Source organism: Pan troglodytes, chromosome 9 (assembly GCF_028858775.2).
Source record: "Pan troglodytes isolate AG18354 chromosome 9, NHGRI_mPanTro3-v2.0_pri, whole genome shotgun sequence".
In the NCBI taxonomy this organism is placed as follows: Eukaryota; Metazoa; Chordata; class Mammalia; order Primates; family Hominidae; genus Pan; species Pan troglodytes.
Genome location: NC_072407.2, coordinates 34,551,203 through 34,569,750, shown reverse-complemented (window position 1 = coordinate 34,569,750; position 18,548 = coordinate 34,551,203). Strand labels below are relative to the sequence as shown.

General features: G+C 39.3%; 1 protein-coding gene across 8 annotated transcripts in view; it reads left to right on the top strand.

The window, feature by feature from the left end:
- The window catches only part of MPPED2 (metallophosphoesterase domain containing 2), a 202,159-nt gene that overhangs the window by 32,089 nt on the left and 151,522 nt on the right, over positions 1-18,548 (top strand). The window lies entirely within an intron of this gene.

Genomic DNA, 18,548 nt, shown 5'->3' with positions numbered 1-18,548 from the left:
GACGTCAGGCCTAAGGACAGACACACGTGGGGATCTTCTAACCCAAAGTAAATGTGGTGCAGACTGGGCATGGTGACTCATGCCTGCAATCCCAGCACTTTGGGAGGCCAAGGTAGGCAGATCATTTGAGGTCAGGAGTTCAAGACCAGCCTGGCCAACACAGTGAAACCCCATCTCTACTAAAAATGCAAAAATTAGCTGGGCGTGGTGGCAGGCCCCTGTAATCCCAGCTACTTGGGAGGCTGAGGCACGAGAATCTCTTGAACCTGAGAGGCAGAGGTTGCAGCTGAGATGGTGCCACTGCACTCCACCCTGGGTAACAGAGTGAGACTCTATCTCAGAACGAAACAAAACAACCTCTAAAATGCAGAGCAAGTGGCAAACATCTAATGGATATTTTGGAGTTTCAGAGCAAAAATTTTAAAACAGGAGACTACCCTTCAAGGAACAGGACAAGGACATACTGCAGTCCCTGGAGTTGTGGTAGGATAGCAAAGCTTAACAACAGGAAAGAGGCAGAAGCCCATTTACTAGAATTGAAGTGAAACACAAGCAGTGGCAGACAAGCAGAATGACTTGTCTCTGAGCGGTGTGAAGCCTGCGTTAGGATTTTTCCGAGTGCCACCTACAATCAGGGTGGGTTTAGGAGCCTGGCCTTGGACTAAAGTGAGTGATGGGCATAAAGTTGCCATGGCTCTGTGTAGGGGATTGACATGAGGGCGGAGAACCAGTCTCTGCAGTTGCTGAGAAATTCACAAAGTACCCAAGGACTCTAAATTGGGCAGGCTGCCTCAAGACAAACCAAGAAGTCTAGGAAGAGTGTACTTTTTGTTCTCAGTTCTTGGTTTGCTTCATGAAGTTAACAAAAAGAAGCAATAGTCCTAGGTTCTTAATCTCTAGGTCCTTGACCTTATGCTTACGATTACTTACACTCATAAATTGTCAGTGCAATATGACTCCCTGACAGCTTCCTCCTCCTTGCAGTATAGGCTTTTCTTCTTGTTGACAATAATTCTGCAATCCTTACACTCTGTGTGCCAGAGATGGTGCTTGGCATTGTAGATACCATGTTTAACACTCAAAGAACCCTTTGAAGTGGCTGCTTATCCCTCCCGCATGTGGCTTGAATCAGAATTCAGGCCCAGCTCTTATCCTGACAAAGCCCATTGTTTTCCATTAAGCCATCCTGACTTTCAACTTGAAGCAGTTTCTTTCCTGTTTCTCAATCTTGTTTTAACAGGAACGGTGAAGATTTTCAAAATTCCAGCTACTGTGCCTGGAAGTGCAAAAATGCTCTTTTGTCTTTGCTTAACCTTTAACTGCTTAAAACAAAAATTCGTGTTTGTTGTTTGTTTGTTTGAACCATAAGAAATGCAAATGCAACTTAGAAGTTGTTCTGTAAGACCACACAACCATTTTTGAATTCAAAGACTTAGCTTTGAATCTTGGATTTTAAGATGATGATCATACACGTGCATGAGGGTGTTACAAGAGCCTTGGTAATTGTGATTTCTGATTTCAGTGTTACAGTCTATGACTATTGCAAGTTCTACATTGTTTTTTCTACCTAATGCTTGCCCTTCTGCCTTCTTTTTTAAAAAAGAAAATATAATGAACGTGGTCTGTTATTTAAAAAGTGTGTTTTATGGTGCAGTTCATGGCAAATGGTGTTGAGTGGTGATGGAACAGTGATTTTTGGAAATAAACTGAGTAGGGCAAGAGGAGAAAAGAAGGAATTCACATCTGCACCCTTGGTTTGCGTTGGAACACAGGCAGCAGAGGTGGGTGGGAGGTGTTTGTGCTCTTCCCTGTGCTCACCGTGGGTGGCCGGGCCTGTCGAGAACATTATTTTATTTATCTTAGAGGAGTTGCTGTAATTGTTGACCACAACTACTGGCATTTGGGGTTCACACATCACTGGACTCAGGGTCTGTTGGCATTTGAAGAGTAGGACTCATGGTGATTCTTACCTATCGTGAAAAGTGATGTACCTAGTTCCCAAAATGGCTTGGTTTATGACCACAGGCAGGCCCCATCCTTAGGGCTGTGTGTCTAGAAATCTTGTCTGGGCCTGACAGCTTAAAAGCCTTTGGGGGGTATAGCAAAGGGAAATGGTTAAGAAAATTGTGACAAAACTAACCTGTGAAATATCCCACAGCCAGTGAAAACGTTTATAAAGAGTCTGCAGTAACATGGAAAATGCTGACGTTATAATGGTCTAAACGGAGAGAGAGAGAAAAAACAAAACAAAACAAAACAGAAAGAAAGAGAACCCAGAATATAACATTTTGCATGCAGAATGATTCCAATTATATTTTTAAAATGCATAGCAGAAAGATGAAATGGAAAGATACCAAAATGTTACTAGTAGCTATCTCTGGGAGGCAGAATTATGGGTTCATCTTTCTTTGCTTTTTATATACATATTCTTAATTTTACTAACGTTAATTATCCCTAACTTTAGTAAGCATATATTACATAACTAGGGTAAAAAAAGCATTTTCACAGTAAAAATAAAACTTCTTATATTTTGGGGAAACTCCCCTTTGTGGATCGGGGAAATTTGCTTGTCCCTTGCCATTCTGGCTTTGCAGATGGCTCCTGTTTGACCAGATTAACACAGGACATTGTGTTCAAGAACACCTACCTATCTGATAGGAGTACTGAGGTGCTATAGAAGATGACAGTTTTAATAGTACCGGATGAATAATAATTTTAAGAGATGGAATTGACTTATGAAGTGTAAAATGACATGATTTTTTTTCCCAGTTAGGGTGTAGGATGCTTTATGATCCGTTTATGAGAGACCTGTATTTGGAACACTTCATCAAGGAGCGTGTTCAGGTTTTTTCAACCTAGTGAAATTAGGGCAATCCTGAGAAATTTTGCAGAGGCAGAAATAACAACAAAACAATTCCAGTAATTATGGGTCGTTTATACCGTGCTCAGTGCATTCTCATTACTTCTTCATAACATCCTTATGAAGTATTTTTACCCCTAACACAGATGTGAGAATACTGAAGTATGAGGTTGAGTAACTTGCCCATATTCCAGAGGTTGTCCGTTTGTGTATTTGGGATTTAAATCCATGCTGTTTGTCTCTAGAACTTACTATGCTCATAAAGTTTGCTGGGGAGTCTAGAAAACTTCATGCAGGAATTTATATTAAACCATCTGTTTTTCTTTTAAACGAAATAAGAGATAGAAGCAAATAATACTTGGATCAGTAAAAACACCTGACAAAAGACAGCACTTTTCAGTTTGTAGTGTGTTTTCTTTTTGACAGTATCAAAATGGACCAAACTAGAATTCATAAATTTATTAGATATTTTAAAAGGAATTTATTTGAAATCAGGAGAAAACTTACAATTCTTCAACTTAGCATTGAGTTTGTGTAGACAAAAGCATTGGACAGGGAGGGACTATAGGTAAGCTGAGGAATTCTATTCCTCTTATAACAGAGGCCTCATGATTTATAGCATCTCTGACTATGGGGAAATTATGTAACCTCGTAAGTCCAGTATTTCTCATCTGTAAAATGGGATTAATAATACCTACCTTATAGGGTTCTCTCAAGGAATGGATGAGGTAATGTTCATAAAGTGCTTGGCACGGTGCCTAAGCGTGGGAATAGTGTTCATTGATGTTAGTGATTATTTTTATTACTGGGGGTTAGGAAGTATACACTGTGGATCCAGTTCTGCTGCTAACATTGGCCATGAACAAGTCACTCAACCCTTCTGGTTCTTAGACTCCAATGGGAATAATTACAGTGCCCTTTTTACTGATAAGATGAGAATGAATTGAAATTATGTATGAGTCAACTTTTTGAAAAAGTATGAAAGATTCTACCAATATACATGATAAAGATGGAAGGGAATAGCAGGCAGGTCAGAGGGGCAAAGTAGTTAACTTTCTTTGGATTTAAGTCCTAACTGGGACTTAAACACAAGTCCAGTTTGCATAGAACAAGTTGAGTGAATTATACTCAATCACTTGTGAGAAAACACTGTAACTCAGAAACCCAGCATTACTGCTACCAAATTTTCCTGATGTTTGGCCTCTCATCATGAAGGGGCCTGAACTGGACCTGGCGGGAGATCTTATTGCATTTTTTCCCCAGGCTGTGCTTTCTGGTTAGTAAAGTGTCCCGGACAGACCTGGCTGAGGTTTTACTCTTTCACTCCGGAATGAGAGGAGAATGGAAATAGCTCATTTCTTCAGCCGTGCAAGCCGTGGAAACATCAAATGTGTGTGTGAACTTGTCCATACCCTTCAGGCCAAGTGCTTTTAAAAATTACCTGCTTCCTAAATTGCCACCAGTGCTCTGCGAAGTTTTGCTGTGGTAAACTCCCATCAAAATTCCTGACTATTCTCACATCCCCTCTGCAAGGCCATAATGGGAGTACTGACGGGCTTTGGCTCTGGAAGCAAACATTTAAGAGTCAGGGCAAACAAAGAAAAATTATATTCTAGTCCTGCTGCACTCATTGACAGGTTCAAGATACTCAGTGTGTTTCCTAGTATAGATGACATGCTACAGCAGGGGTGGGAAAGACACAATGATTTCTTTGGAACCAGGGGCTGATTTGTTGTTGGAGATTATAAATCTTTTCACTGACTGTTTCTCAGGCTACCATTCACCCTAGATTCCTACAGGAATCACGTTGCCTCCACGGAACAGCGCCAGCCCCAGTGCTAATCAAATTTAATCTATCAGCGAGGACTGCTTTCCTACAATGGACATTGGGGGGCATTGCCCATTAAAATGTTGAGTCATTAGCACTGTCTTCAAAGCAAATCTGAAGGCTTGATAGGTGCTACTATCTTATTATTATTTTAAAAAAGCAATTGATATGGGAGTGGGAAGAGGGGCTGATTTGAACTTAACATGCCCCCTTGGCCACCCCTCCCCAAAAGATGATTTAAAAACAAGCAGTGAGCCAGAGAATTTTCAAGGCTAACTTTCTCACGTGGAAGAGAAAAATTATTGCAATGCCCTTTAGCTAAGTACACTCACTTCAGCCTTTATCGATGGCGGCAGTCACGTGTGCACCTCTTCATGAGGAAGAGAGCTTGAAACAATCACAGGGCAGAACCTCCAGAGACTAGAGCTGGGATGAGCTCTAATAGTAGGGCACAGGGAGTACCTGTGAGGTTTTTGTTTTTGTTTTTAGGAGAAGGCTTTTTGAGGAAGTAATCTTCCTGCCCAAAATTGAAAGTTAAATCTTTTCCATCTTATCCATCATTGCTCTTAACAGAGACAGTTAATATTCCTGAGTTATAGGAGACCTGCAAGTCTCTACAGTAGGCAACTTTGTAGAACTCATATGTATAGATAGTGGGCCTTTTACAGTTTAGCATTCACTTGAGCATATGAAGGAATAAAAAGGAGCAAACAGATGGGATTATGCAAACATGGTGCATTAAGAGTTTCTAGTAAACTTTTAGCAAATGTTGACACAGAATTGAGAATTATCTGAAGTTTATTCTCCTGTCCAAAGTATCCAAGAAAGCAATTGATTGGAAATAGAGCAGGGGAAATTTTGATGTGAGCCATAACAAGACTAATAAAATGTAGAAATGACATATAACCAGGTACAGAAAGAAAGCAGTTACGTCCAGGGTAAGAGCAAGGATGTAATTGGCTTTGTGTGTTATTTTCATGTGTGTATAGGGATGCATATGCGTGCACACTGAATGCAAGCTAACTGTTAAAGTATGTTGTATAAAGTTCGATCTGTATAAAATGTGGTTTGTACTTTGAACTCATATTTTTTTGTTGCTTATAAAGTTTAGAATAAAATAACCACTTATTCCTGAAGGGTATTTGAACTGGTGAGTAGTCACAACTGTAGTTATGATGATTTGGTGTCTAGATTTTTATGTAAATTGGTACCTGGATAATGCATTCCTATTTGGCTTTAGTAATCTTCATACAACTGTGAAGTAGAGAGGCACAAGCTTTAACAAATTTAGAAAAATTCAGGTCACCTGACAAACGCAGTGTCCCCCTGGGAATTAACCTCTTTGTACATTTGGCACTATGACTCACCTTTGTTGATCCTTTCATGACTCTCTCCCTCTTTAATTTAAATTCTGTTTCTTTTATGTCCAATGACATTACTCCAGTTCTTTGCTTGGTGACCTAACCTTTCAAGTCCCAGGTAAAATGCACCTTCTTTTGTGAAGATCTACCCATTTTTAAATAGAACTAATTTCTTTCATCAATATTTCTCATAGAAGAATCTCAATAATGATGGCTAACACTTACTGAGCATTCGATATGCACTGGGCCCTTTACAAGCAATAGTTACTTAAGCTGGGCATGGTGGCTAACACCTGTAATCCCAGTGCTTTGGGAGACCAAGGTGGGAGAATCACTTGAGGCCAAGAATTGGAGACCAGCCTGGGCAACATAGCAAGTCCCTGTCTGTACAAAAAATAAGAAAATAAAAATTAGCTGGGTGTGGTGGCACATGCCTGTAGTCCCAGCTACTTGGGAGACTGAGGTGGGAGAATCCCTGGAACCCAGGAGTTCAAGGCTGCAGTGAGCTATGATCGCACCTTTACACTCCAGGCTGGGAGAGAGAGAGACCCCGTCAGTTAAGAAAAAAAAAAGATAGTTACTTAATTTTTGTGTTGATAGTCAATCTTATGAGGCAAGTACTATTATTATCCCTAGTTTACAGATGAGGTAAATGAGGCTTTGAGAGGTTTAGTAAACTTGTCCAGAGTGTCATACCTAGGTAGTGGGAAAGCCATGGTCCAAAGCCAGGTCTTATGGATTCTGTAAGTGACCTCACTGTTTGCTGAAGTGACCTCTTAATCACTTTATTCTTTCTCCATTCTCCCTCCCCAGTATGTACATAGGTATATATAATTTGTGGTCACATTGATTACAGTTTGGTATGTATGCCCTCCCAAATGAAAATGTGAGGTTCAAGATAGTAAAAATGGCATCTTTGTAACCTCTGCAAAAGAATAATTTTTTAAAAATTGACTCAAATACAGATATACAAACACCTGTCAGAAAATTTACTTAGGTTGTTAATGAATGAGGGAACCAAGAAAGTTGTTGTAACAGATTTGTAGAACCATGAATTTATATGGAATAAAAAAAATGCTGAAATTAATTTGCAAATGGATCAAAAGTGGAGGGGAAGTCGATTGAACCTCCACTGGACATAATTTATTTACATCTGTAGACAAAAATTATTTGCATTGCTTTTCATTATCTGTAAGTTACAAAGTTATACAATACAAAGAACATAGGCTCATGGTTTAGATAGGCCAGAATCCAGATTCTAACTTCCAAGCTTAATGTTTGACCTTAAGTGAAGTTTGGAGAATTCAGAATATCACACACACATAGCCATACACAAACATCACACAGAGATTTTGAGAAGATTAAAGGTAATAATTTAGAAAAAGCCCCTGGCACATAGTAAATACTGCTAAATATTAGGCGTGATTATTAGTAGTAATAAAGCTTCTATCAGAGCTCTAACATTTAGTTGTTGCTTAGTAAATGTTTGTTGAGTGACTAAATCAGGAGTGAACAAACTTTTCCCTGTTGAAAGAGTTCTGGACATGCCACTCCTGTTGTAGCACAACACAGTAGATGGTAGTTAGTTCTCTTTGTTAGTGTTTGAAGTTACTTAACACTGGAATTGCAGTCAGACCTAGATTTGATTCTCTTCTCAGCCACGTACTAGCTGGGCAATCTTGGGCAAGTCAACCCATCACGTCTACAACTTGAATATACAAACCCTGTGAAAATCATGAGGAAACTATGATATACTCTGCCAAGGTAGTAAGTATGCATTTCCAGAGAGGGAAGAAAGTAGTCTTTCATGAGTTCTTTGGTTGAGTGGGAACTATGTGAGTTTTGTGGCTAAAAAGTGAACCAGCCATTTCTGCAAGGGATAAAGAGGTAGGGTAAAATAGTTCTTTATTGTTACAAAACCACCTCCAGAGAAACAAATATTAAGTCTAATAATTATTGTATTGAATTAATTTTGAAAGGTGGTTAACTGTTGACATCATGTTGTCTTACAAATAAGCATTTGTCTTCAAACTCACATAAATGATGTCCCCTATGTAGTAAAAAATGGTCTTTTTGTCTTAGGCATTGATGGTTCTTAGAAAGTAAGTTTATCAATTCAACTCAAAGTTGGGAAAAAACAATACAGACCATTAAAAGCCAACTAAAATGGCCACACACTTTAAAGAAGGCCCATTAGCCATGCAAATATGAAGTTACCTGCACTTCCAATAAGCACAATTAACTAAACAATGAAGCCCATTAACAACTACTTGTGGGACATTAAGCTTTGGGGAACTGGGCTTTGATGAGTTGGAAAGGAAGAAAAGACAGAATTTGTTCTCAATTTGGGCTGAATTTTAATAAAAAAGAAATCTTGTAGAGTCAGTTAGGGTCAGTTAATGCTCTTTGTAAACCCCACTCCCAACTCTCTCCCCTACAACATTAAAAAAACAAGCTCGTGTGTTTGATGGCTCTTAAATGTTCTTTCTACTGGATTGAGCTAGGTGAAGACATGTTTGAGGCCGGGCAGTGTTTGGAAATAATCCACATTTTGTTCATGATGTTGTAATGATTGATTTAAAACTATGATTTTAAAATAATAGTTTTAGGCATGTCTCTATTGTTTTTTCCGAACTTTGGGTTGAATTGATAAACTTACTTTTTAAGAATCAGTTGTGGCCGGGCATGGTGGCTCATGCCTGTAATCCCAGCACTTTGGGAGGCCAAGGCAGGCAGATCACCAGAGGTCAGGAGTTCGAGACCAGCCTGGCCAACATGGCGTGGTGGCAGACACCCGTAGTCCCAGCTACTCAGGAGGCTGAGGCAAGAGAATAGCTTGAACCTGGGAGGTGGTTGCGGTGAGCTGAGATTGTGCCGCTGCACTCTACCTGGGCGACAAGAGCGAGACTCTGTCTAAAATATATATATATATATATATATATCAGTCATGCCTAAAACTATGTGTCCCATTTTAGAACAGAATCTGCTCTTAGATCTCTGTGTGCTGTTTTGTGTAAGAGGAGATTGTAGAAGCTGGAGTAAAGCAGACATTGAGCAGTCATACTGGGGCAGAGCCACCGCCTATCCCTGTACCTTTGCCCTATTGCTTAATCTGAGTCTCAGTGTCTTTGTGTGCCAAATGGGAAAAAGAGCCTATCGCTGTAAGGGTCAAATGAAAGTGATCCATGTAAAGTGCCCTGTACAGTGCCTGGCTTCTCAATGAAAACTGCTGCCATTTCTCATCATCATCATCATCACTATTACTCTGTTCAGCCAAAAAATGATGTTCGTGTCCTGATCAGTGGTATAGATGGCTGTAAGATAGAGCTACGGGAGACTCGGTGTAGGATGTTGTAGTCCATTTTTGACTACTTCTCTACTTCTCCCTTACAGTAGACATTTATGTGATTATCATGATGGTTTCTGTTTACGATAACCATCAATTTCCTGTTGCCTTCACATTCTCTCTTTTGTATTTTCTTCTCAAATGGATTTGGTTTTGTCACTATATGCCTAGATTCTTAGCAATAAATTACAAACCAACCTTTCCTCAAGAATCCCCCCACCTCCCATCCTGTAGGGAGCAACCCCACTTTTCCTAAAATTCAGCTTTCCCTGTGGCCCTCTGTTCCTCTTACTGGGTAGAGGGAGAAAGATGTTTTCCATGCCCTCCAGGTTCAAGCCCCATAGTCTGGCTCCCTGAGGTTCAGACCCTAATCCCGCTGGCCTTTCAAATCTTCTTCTGCTCACCTTCATAGTGACTCTGCTTCTGCCATGCTTGTTTACTCACAAGTCCCTGAACATGCTAAGTGCTTTCACACCACTCTTAATAGTTCTCTAGATGGCCTTCTTCCTGAGTTTCCAAGTCTTGTGCTTATTTTAATTCCAAGTGAGGTCCCAGCTTCCGGCCACTCTCATGCGTCTTTTTTCTGAGCTCCTAATAGTGCCAATCCTTTGTCTCATGCATTTGAAATCGACATACTACCTTGTGTTCTGTACCCACTGCGATGTTACCTGTCCTTCTTCCTAGCCCATAGGCAGTGCTGGATATTTTTTCCTTTTACTCCATAGCACCTCAAACATTCTTAATTATAACACTTTGTGCATTATTTCATAAATCACCTATTTACATATCACATGGACCATCTCAGACTGGCTGGTAGCTGTCTCTCCAGCAACTAGCACAGTCTGTGGCCCATAAAAGGTGCTCAATAAATGCTTATGAAATGACTAGATGACAGAGCAGCTACCAGGCATGTTCGTAAGCATTTGTTGAATAGTAAATTGGCAGAATCCTTGAGGGAACCATCTTTATTGCTTCTTTGTCTTCTTTATACATACCAGGGTACCTGGTACACAGGTAGGTGCTTAAGACATGGTTATTGACCTACTGCTTGACCAACTGACAGACCAACATACTGTGTGGAATAATGGGCACTCAGTACAGTATCACATGGCTTTTTTTCTCAAATGCATGGCCATTACCCAGAATTTTAAGCTGATTAACGTGATTGCCATGTTAGAAGGGAGGGAAACGTTTAACCCTGGACAATACATCTCCAGTGGGATATTTATGACCCAGCGATATGTCATCTGAGAGGTTTCAGTGGCTGACACGGTAGTTAGCCTGATGCACATAAAAACACCTCAGATGGCACTAGGAGAAGGACCATGAATTCATATTGCATGCAGTGCTCAAAGAATGAAATTGTTACCACTTAACATTCATTGAATGTCGGCACTGTACTTTTGTAAGAGGAAAAAATAGAGGAGACACACTCCGTGCAGTGGGCTTTGTTAGCTATAATTAGTTGGTAATAGAACAGTGTTGATACAGCAGTTCAGCAGTTAAAGAAAAGCAGTGCCTGTGGTACAAATGTGAATATCTTTATACATCTGGTTCTGTTCTGCTTACTGTGTTTCAGCACCATTACTGTTCTGGGGCATAATGGCTAAACTAAGAATTTTACCAGCTCCTAGTTTAAAAAAAAAAAAAAAAAAAGAACAACGCCATTTCTGGAACGCCTTAGTTCAATCACATATTCTGTCATTTTTGTTTTGTTGTTATAACTGGAATTCTGGCTTCTTTGTTCTCTTTTGGAATAGATATATCTAGAAGCTCAGTCTACAGTCGTAAATTGCAATTTCACTTCTCTTTATTTAAAGTCTTGCTAATTCTGATTATATGTGGATGGATCTGGATGGCATTTATCTTTGCATTGTCTGGGAAAGCATAAAATAAAATTGCAAAGAGAAAGAACAGGTTTGGAGTGACTTCAGAACCTGAATTGTTTCTGCTCTTTCATCGGTAAATAGTGGTGTGTAAACTGTGTGGCTAATCATGGAACTTTGGAGTCATTTGGTCTTGCCTCTCTTTTCACACTAGAGGGACAGAGGCTAGAAGAGGGGAAGTGACTTGCCCAGGGTCACACAGCTGATTGATGATATATGTAGTAAGAGCACAAAAGCCACTGGATTCCACAGCCAGGGCTCTTTCTAATGAGACTCATCAGTCAACTGAACTAGTCCCTCTGAAGAGACCTGTATGTGGAAGCAAAATCCATATGTACATGTGACATGAGATCCTTGAGAATGAGGAACCTTTATATCTTTATCAGCATTTTAAAAATCAAACTTCTGTATTGTTCACTCCCTGTAATATGCATTTTTTTTCATTTAGGAGACTTATTTTTATTTTTTTGGTAAACTTAGGAGACTTATTTAGTTTAGGAGAAGTCATTACTTCACTTCTCATGTAAATTATCCATGACTGGATAGAGAGCACTAAACCTTGGATATTTTTGACAACTAATTCCAATAATTTTGGACTGTCTCTCTAGATATTAATGGTTGCCAGAGTTAGGTGACTGATTTGCCAGTATTTTGTCATTTTTAAAATTATTTTTATTCTCCAAGTGCAGGTATATTTTAGCTTGCAAAATTAAGTGGGTGGAAAGATAAGTGAATTGAAAGTTAGAAAATCTGAGTTCTACTTATGGCTCAGATTCTTCTTGGTAAAATGAGTCAATTTAAACCAGATCAGTGTTTTCCAGAGCATGGACTATGTATCATTAGTATTAATAAGCAAGACACTTTAGAGGAGACATACCTTAAACAAAAATTGAACACTTATATGTTTATTTTATTTTATTTTTATTTTTATTTTTTTAAGATGGTCTTGCTCTGTTACCCAGGCTGGAGTGCAGTGGCACAATCTCAGCTCGCTGCAGCCTTGACCTCCTGGGCTCAAGTGATCCTCTTACCTCAGCCTTCTGAGTAGCTGGAACTATAGGCATGTACCACCATGCCTGGCTTTTTTTTTTTTTTTTTTTTTTTTTGTATTTTTGGTTGAGATGGGGTCTCACCGTGTTGCCCAGGCTAATTTCGAACTCCTGAGCTCAAGCAATCCACCCACCTTAGCCTCCCAAAGTGCTGGGATTACAGACATGAGCCACCGAACCTGGCTCGTGTTTATTTTAATGTGTAGTAGAAAAGTAAAACCATCATATCTGACTGATGACTTCAAAGATGCTGTTTTTCAGGGCAAAACTAAAAAATATTTCTGTAAAAACTATTAAGCATCTAACAAAAATTAAGGACTAGTACAAGTGAGTAAGGCAAAGGCCATGAAGATGATCCTCAAAGAAGTGGAACACAGGATCAGATCATCTCTAAGTTCCTTTAAACATAAAAGTTCTGTCATTCTGGTAACTTAAACCTGTTATTTATTTGTTCATTGTTGTGCCGGCAGGTTTTACTTGTCTTTATCAAATAGTATGTCCAGGTTGGATGATAGAACATCACAAATATAAGTTTAGCATTAATGCTATCTAAATTTTCTGGGTAAAAAGGAAAGCCTTGATATCACATTGGAAACTTTTTAGAGATAAAGTCAGTGGGCCGGGCACCGTGGCTCACTCCTGTAATCCTAACACTTTGGGAGGCCAAGGCAGGTGGATCACTTGAGGTCAGGAGTTTGAGACCACCCTGGCCAACATGGTGAAACCTTGTCTCTATAAAAATACCAAAATTAGCCAGGTGTGGTGGCGCATGCCTGTAGTCGTAGTTACTTGAGAGGCTGAGGCAGGGGAATTGCTTGAACCCAGGAGGCAGAGGTTGCAGTGAGGTGAGATTATGCCACTGTACTTGAGTTTAGACTCTGTCTAAAAAAAGCAAAAACAAAAATAAGAAAACCTCAGTGGAATCCATAAGCACAGCCTGAGGATTTTAAAGTGGAATGGGGGTTGCTAAAAGCACTGAAATCCCTTTAAAATGCTTTGTAAGGATACAGTTCTGTTCTCTCACTGAATTGTAGGTTGATTGTATACACAAAGGTTATACTGCACACATGGTCTAAAGAAGAAATCCATGTCACAACAAACCACATGACAGCTTTTCTGAAGATCTACCAATGAGGTTCGCAATACTGTATTCATTTGTTATTGGAAAAACAATAATAAATATGGCCGGAAGAGGAATCAGAATGGAAGCCATAATATTATCATATTTTTTGTGAGTAAAAAAACCCTAATATGTCAAGACTGAATAAACAAGAATGGTTTATTTGTTTGAATATGCAGTGAGATATGTAAGCATTTGATGATCAAGCTTCAAGAACAAGATTTGAGGCTTGGCACAAAACTTGGAAAGTTCATTGGAAAATGGTTTAAGATGATAGCTCAGGCCTTCTCTAGAAAAATCTGCCAATTTGTTCAGCAGTGCCACCTCCCCATGGCCTGGGCTAGCATCTGTCTTTGATGAACAGCTCATTGGTTCATGAATTCACACAGACCATGAATTCTGACACTACAAAGGGAGGGATTCTCCCCAGTGAAATTATATCTGGGAGGAAATCACCTTCTGAGGACATTAGACATCTTATCACACAAGGAAAAATGGAAGAAACTGTAGCTACTCCACTAGAGTGGAGATGATTTCAGGGGATTATAATAGATTGTTTTCAAATAGTTTAAGAACTGTCCAATGGAAAAGGGACGGGGTTCTTATTTTCTTGTTATTTCAGAGTGCAGAACTAGGATTAAGAAGGAGGGACAGGCAGGAAACAAATATATTAAAGACCATGGATTCCGCTCCCAGTATATGCTGGGTGTTGTGTATGTGATTTCTTTTAATTCTCACAAAGTCCCTGAGTGAGTGGTAGATGTTATTATCTCCCTACAACAGAAAAAGAGATGGAGGTCATAGAAGTTAAATGATACTACTACTAATAGTAGTAAAAATACTATTAGTTACTAGTAAAAAAAAAAATACTAACATTTATTGGGTATCTACTTCATGTCAGACACTGTTCTAAATGCTTTGAGTACATTATCACTTTTTATTCTCATAACAATCTTAGGAGATAGGTACTATATTTATATCTGTTTTACTGATGAGGGAACCAAGGCACAAGGGTTAAGCCACTTGCTTGGTGTTGCATGTTAATAAGTTGTGGAGTGGATTTCAGAGCCAGGCAGTCTGGCTCTGCAGCCAAACATCCTACACCCTTACGCTATTCTGCTACTCTATTTTTGGAGCATTTGTTGTGTGTCAGATGCTGTACTTGATAGTTTGCATCCACATTGCAACACAGAAAATTAGGCATTATTATTCCCATTTTACAGATGAGAAAAAGTGAAGCTTAAAGAAATCAAGGAAGTTGCCCAAAGCCAATGACTGACCTAAAATTGTTACTTAGTCTTCAGGTTCCAGGCCAAAGTCTTTGGACCATGCTCAGCTTTCTCAGAGGTACAGAATCTGAAACAGAACTTTCTAACAAGTAAAGCTATGAAAAACTAGGATGGGTTGCACAGGGGGAGGAAGGAGCTCTCCTTCTCTGGAAACCTCAGAATGAAAATTGAGGCCAGGTAGGGGTGGCTCACGCCTATAATCTCAGCACTTTGGGAGGCTGAGGTGGGAAGATTACTTGAGCCCAGGAGTTCAAGACTAGCCCAGGAAACATAACAAGACCTCACCTGTACTACTGCTAATAACAAGAAAAATAAGCTGGGTGTGGTTGCCTGTGCCCATAATCCCAGCTACTCAGGAAGCTGCGGTGGGAGGATTGCTTGAGCCTGGGAGGTCGAGGCTATAGTAGGCTATGATTGTACCACTGCACTCCAGCCTGGGTGATAGAGCGAGATCCTGTCTCAAACAAACAAACAACAAAAGAAAAAACAACCAACAAACCAAACAAACACAAAACATTATGTCATCTAGAGGGAAGGGATAGAGGAGATTCAGATGTCATGTAAAACATTGAACGAGATGCCCCATAAGGTTTAGTCCTGCTTTGGGATTTTATGCTGCTGTGTTTTTTTCTCATCTTCCCATGTCACCTTGTTGTCCCCCAGGTGTACTCAAACATATGTGCAAATATCACTCTAATATTTGAATCTGGCTCTGGGGTTTAGATTGCCTTGGTAAGATACTCACTTGCTAGGATATTTGACACGATGCCTTAGGGGAAATGTTAGGTCATTTGAGAACTCAGCAGCATAAACAGTAAGTGGTAAAGTTGTAAGCTAAGGATGAAAATATAGTGTGAGGGCCTTCACACAATATGAACAGATAGGATCTTCCAATAGCAGTTGGGGTCTCCCTTAGATGTACTTTTATAGTGAAAATGTTTGGCTGTCTTGACTTTTCCAGGTGTTTATCAAATGCCCAATTTGGGAGGAGTAGTTTCCTGAGGGTGGTCTCAGTTTTAATTATCTCCACTGGAATTTGCCCACTCTGCTAGAGGTCTTATTTTCAACTCTATGCCTCTGGGTGGAAATGTCTTCTTCCTATGAGCTCCAGGTGATATTTGTTGTACCATCTCACAGAGTGGCTTTGGCATGTTGCACTGCCTTGTCTTCTGAAACCATCTCTTGCTTTGTACTTAGTCCTATGGATAACAAAGATTCTCAGTGCCTCTGGGTCAGGATATCTATATAAAGTCTGCATCTGTATACGCCTCACTTCCCCCATCCCCTGCCTTGAATCGATCTTCTGTGCATTCTCCCTAGTGTCTACACATTATTTCTCTTTGATGGCATCATGGTGGTGGTGTAGATGTGCGAGCCTTCTTTGCTTGTCTTGCTGTCTACTTTGGACTCAAAGCTGAGAAGAAACACTTACTATTTCAGCTCAAAGCTGAGAAGAAACACTTTTCCCATTTTTACTGTCCCCTCTACTCTGCTGTTCCTTGGACTTTGATATTTAAATGTTTCTCTGAAGGAGGTGGGAGGTGGAGAAAGAGGTTGAAGTGATTCAGAAATTGCCTAGTGTTCCCCATAATGTCAGAAAATTTATTGCCTAGTATGAAGTCAAGATGAGGAACCAATTATGTACCATGTGATGACTGGCTACTTTAAAGTGGGTGGATTCATAGAACAGGGAACTATTTACAACAAGAGGTTTACATCTGTGCTACTTTCAGTCTAATTCAAAATAATGACAATGATGTCTGTCTGATAAGCTGAGATGACCTCCCAAAGGATTTTGATGCAGTAGCTGGGTCTGTAGCTTAGCTGAGTTACAGAAAAGGAGAAATGGGGCTGTGTCTGTATATTAGTATTAGAATGAAAGCTAGAAAACAAACACTAGAATAGGTAGATATTACATTTATTCATATATTTAGAGATGTAGTGGCTGATTTATTAAATTTTCATTCAAATGTTGGTGCATTAAGTATAAATGCAAACAGTCCTATTCTAGTGAGCATTTAACTATTGGTATAGGGATATTACTTATCACTTTTAGAGAGTGACACAGTCAGCCCCAGCAGGGAACAGTCATTCCTTCTCTGGGAAAACTACTTTTCAAAGACAGGAAATGTTGCTAAGATGGTAAGCACCGAGACTGAGTGTAACCAAGTCTCAGTGATGGAAAGGAAGACATCAAACATTTTTACATCTAAAAAAGCAACATCGGCTATAATGAGGAGGGTTTCCAGGTTACTAATGAGATCACAGTGGATTAGTGAATTTTCTACGTGGTAACAGCATATTAATTTCTAACCTTTCTAACAGAAAAAATCCATTAATTTTTTGCGGAAGTTAAACTTTCTTTTTGGGCTTCCAATTAGACCCACTGTGATAACCAGTTCACAATTCCTTCCTCCCTACTCTCCTCCTTTCCTCCCTTCCTTCTTGCTCCTCTTACTTTCCTTCTCCGACACAGATAAGAGGAAATAAAAAGGTTAGTCATTGAAGAAATGTGGGACTATCCAGGTTGCACACTGATCTCTTCTATTTCCCTCACTGAAATTGTCATTGTTAAAACAGATTGTTTCTTTAAGAAAATAAATAAATAAAGGAAAAGAGAAAACAAATTAAACAAAGCCTGTAGAGGCAATATGTTTAGGGAGTCTTGTGTGGAGCTTTCAGTGTGTTCTCTGCTGCATGTTAACTATCAAGGGTTGGGGCTGGGATATGAAATATTGTTCCTTATTTAATGTTTCACACTCTAATCTCTGCATTGCATATTTGCTTCTCTTGTGACCTTCTCTTTGCATTTAAAACTGCTTCTTTTCACCTATAATCCGAAAATAAGTGTACATTCCTACAGAGAAATTAAAGGAGGCTGTCAGTGTAGAGTTAATATAGTTAAAGCATCCTTAACTCTGCGACAAACCCCTTAAATAATTAAAACTGTATGCTTGAAGAGTCAGATTTGCATTCCTTTACCAAGTTTATTTAGTACACTTTGTTACACTCAATTAAATGAGGATGTTCTGTTTCATTTTCTTTGCTTTGGGTTGATCATTTTGCCTTTTGATTCTTATGCCCTGGTGTAATTTCACAGTGCTTAGATCTCTAAAACTATACATATATTAACGTATATGTAGATATATACATCCCATTAAAAGGCTTAATATTTGTACTGAATAGAATCTTTGCCCAAGGCATTTGAGCATTCCTGGTAACCTCAGGTGTAACTGGGACTGCAGATAATTCATCGCAGTAAAAACGAGTTTGACAAAGTTCTTTTAACATCCAGTGTCTTTTTTTTTTTAATTTTTAAAGCTCTGTTATTTTGGCATCACCTTCTCTCCCTACAGTTTGATTTGTGAATAGCAAAAACCAGAAGATACAGGTGTTGAATGGTTGTGGAAAGGAAATTAAATATAAGTGCTGTCTCTCCACATCTCAGTTGGCAGAGCATGTGCAGACTGCTCTCTGTAAATTAGTTCATTGCTTAAGTTATGCATGTTTAAGAAGGAATAAATTAGTTATCTATTTCCTAATGAGTAGTGGGATCAATTGGAGCATGATGAGAGAGAAATAGCATAATTTTGCTTCCCCAGTTGAGGTTCAGTATCCCTAAACTTCACCATTAATCACTCTATCAGTTTCCTGGGTTATTTCAAATCTATATGTAAGATATTCATTCCTTTTAATTTTCCTACCAGGTAAGTAAGTCTTTTTGAATTTGCCCAGTGGGTTTGTAGATGGGTGATGCTGTCTCCGTTACACCCAGAAGTGTCCTTAATTACAATGGGCCCTTCTGCCTT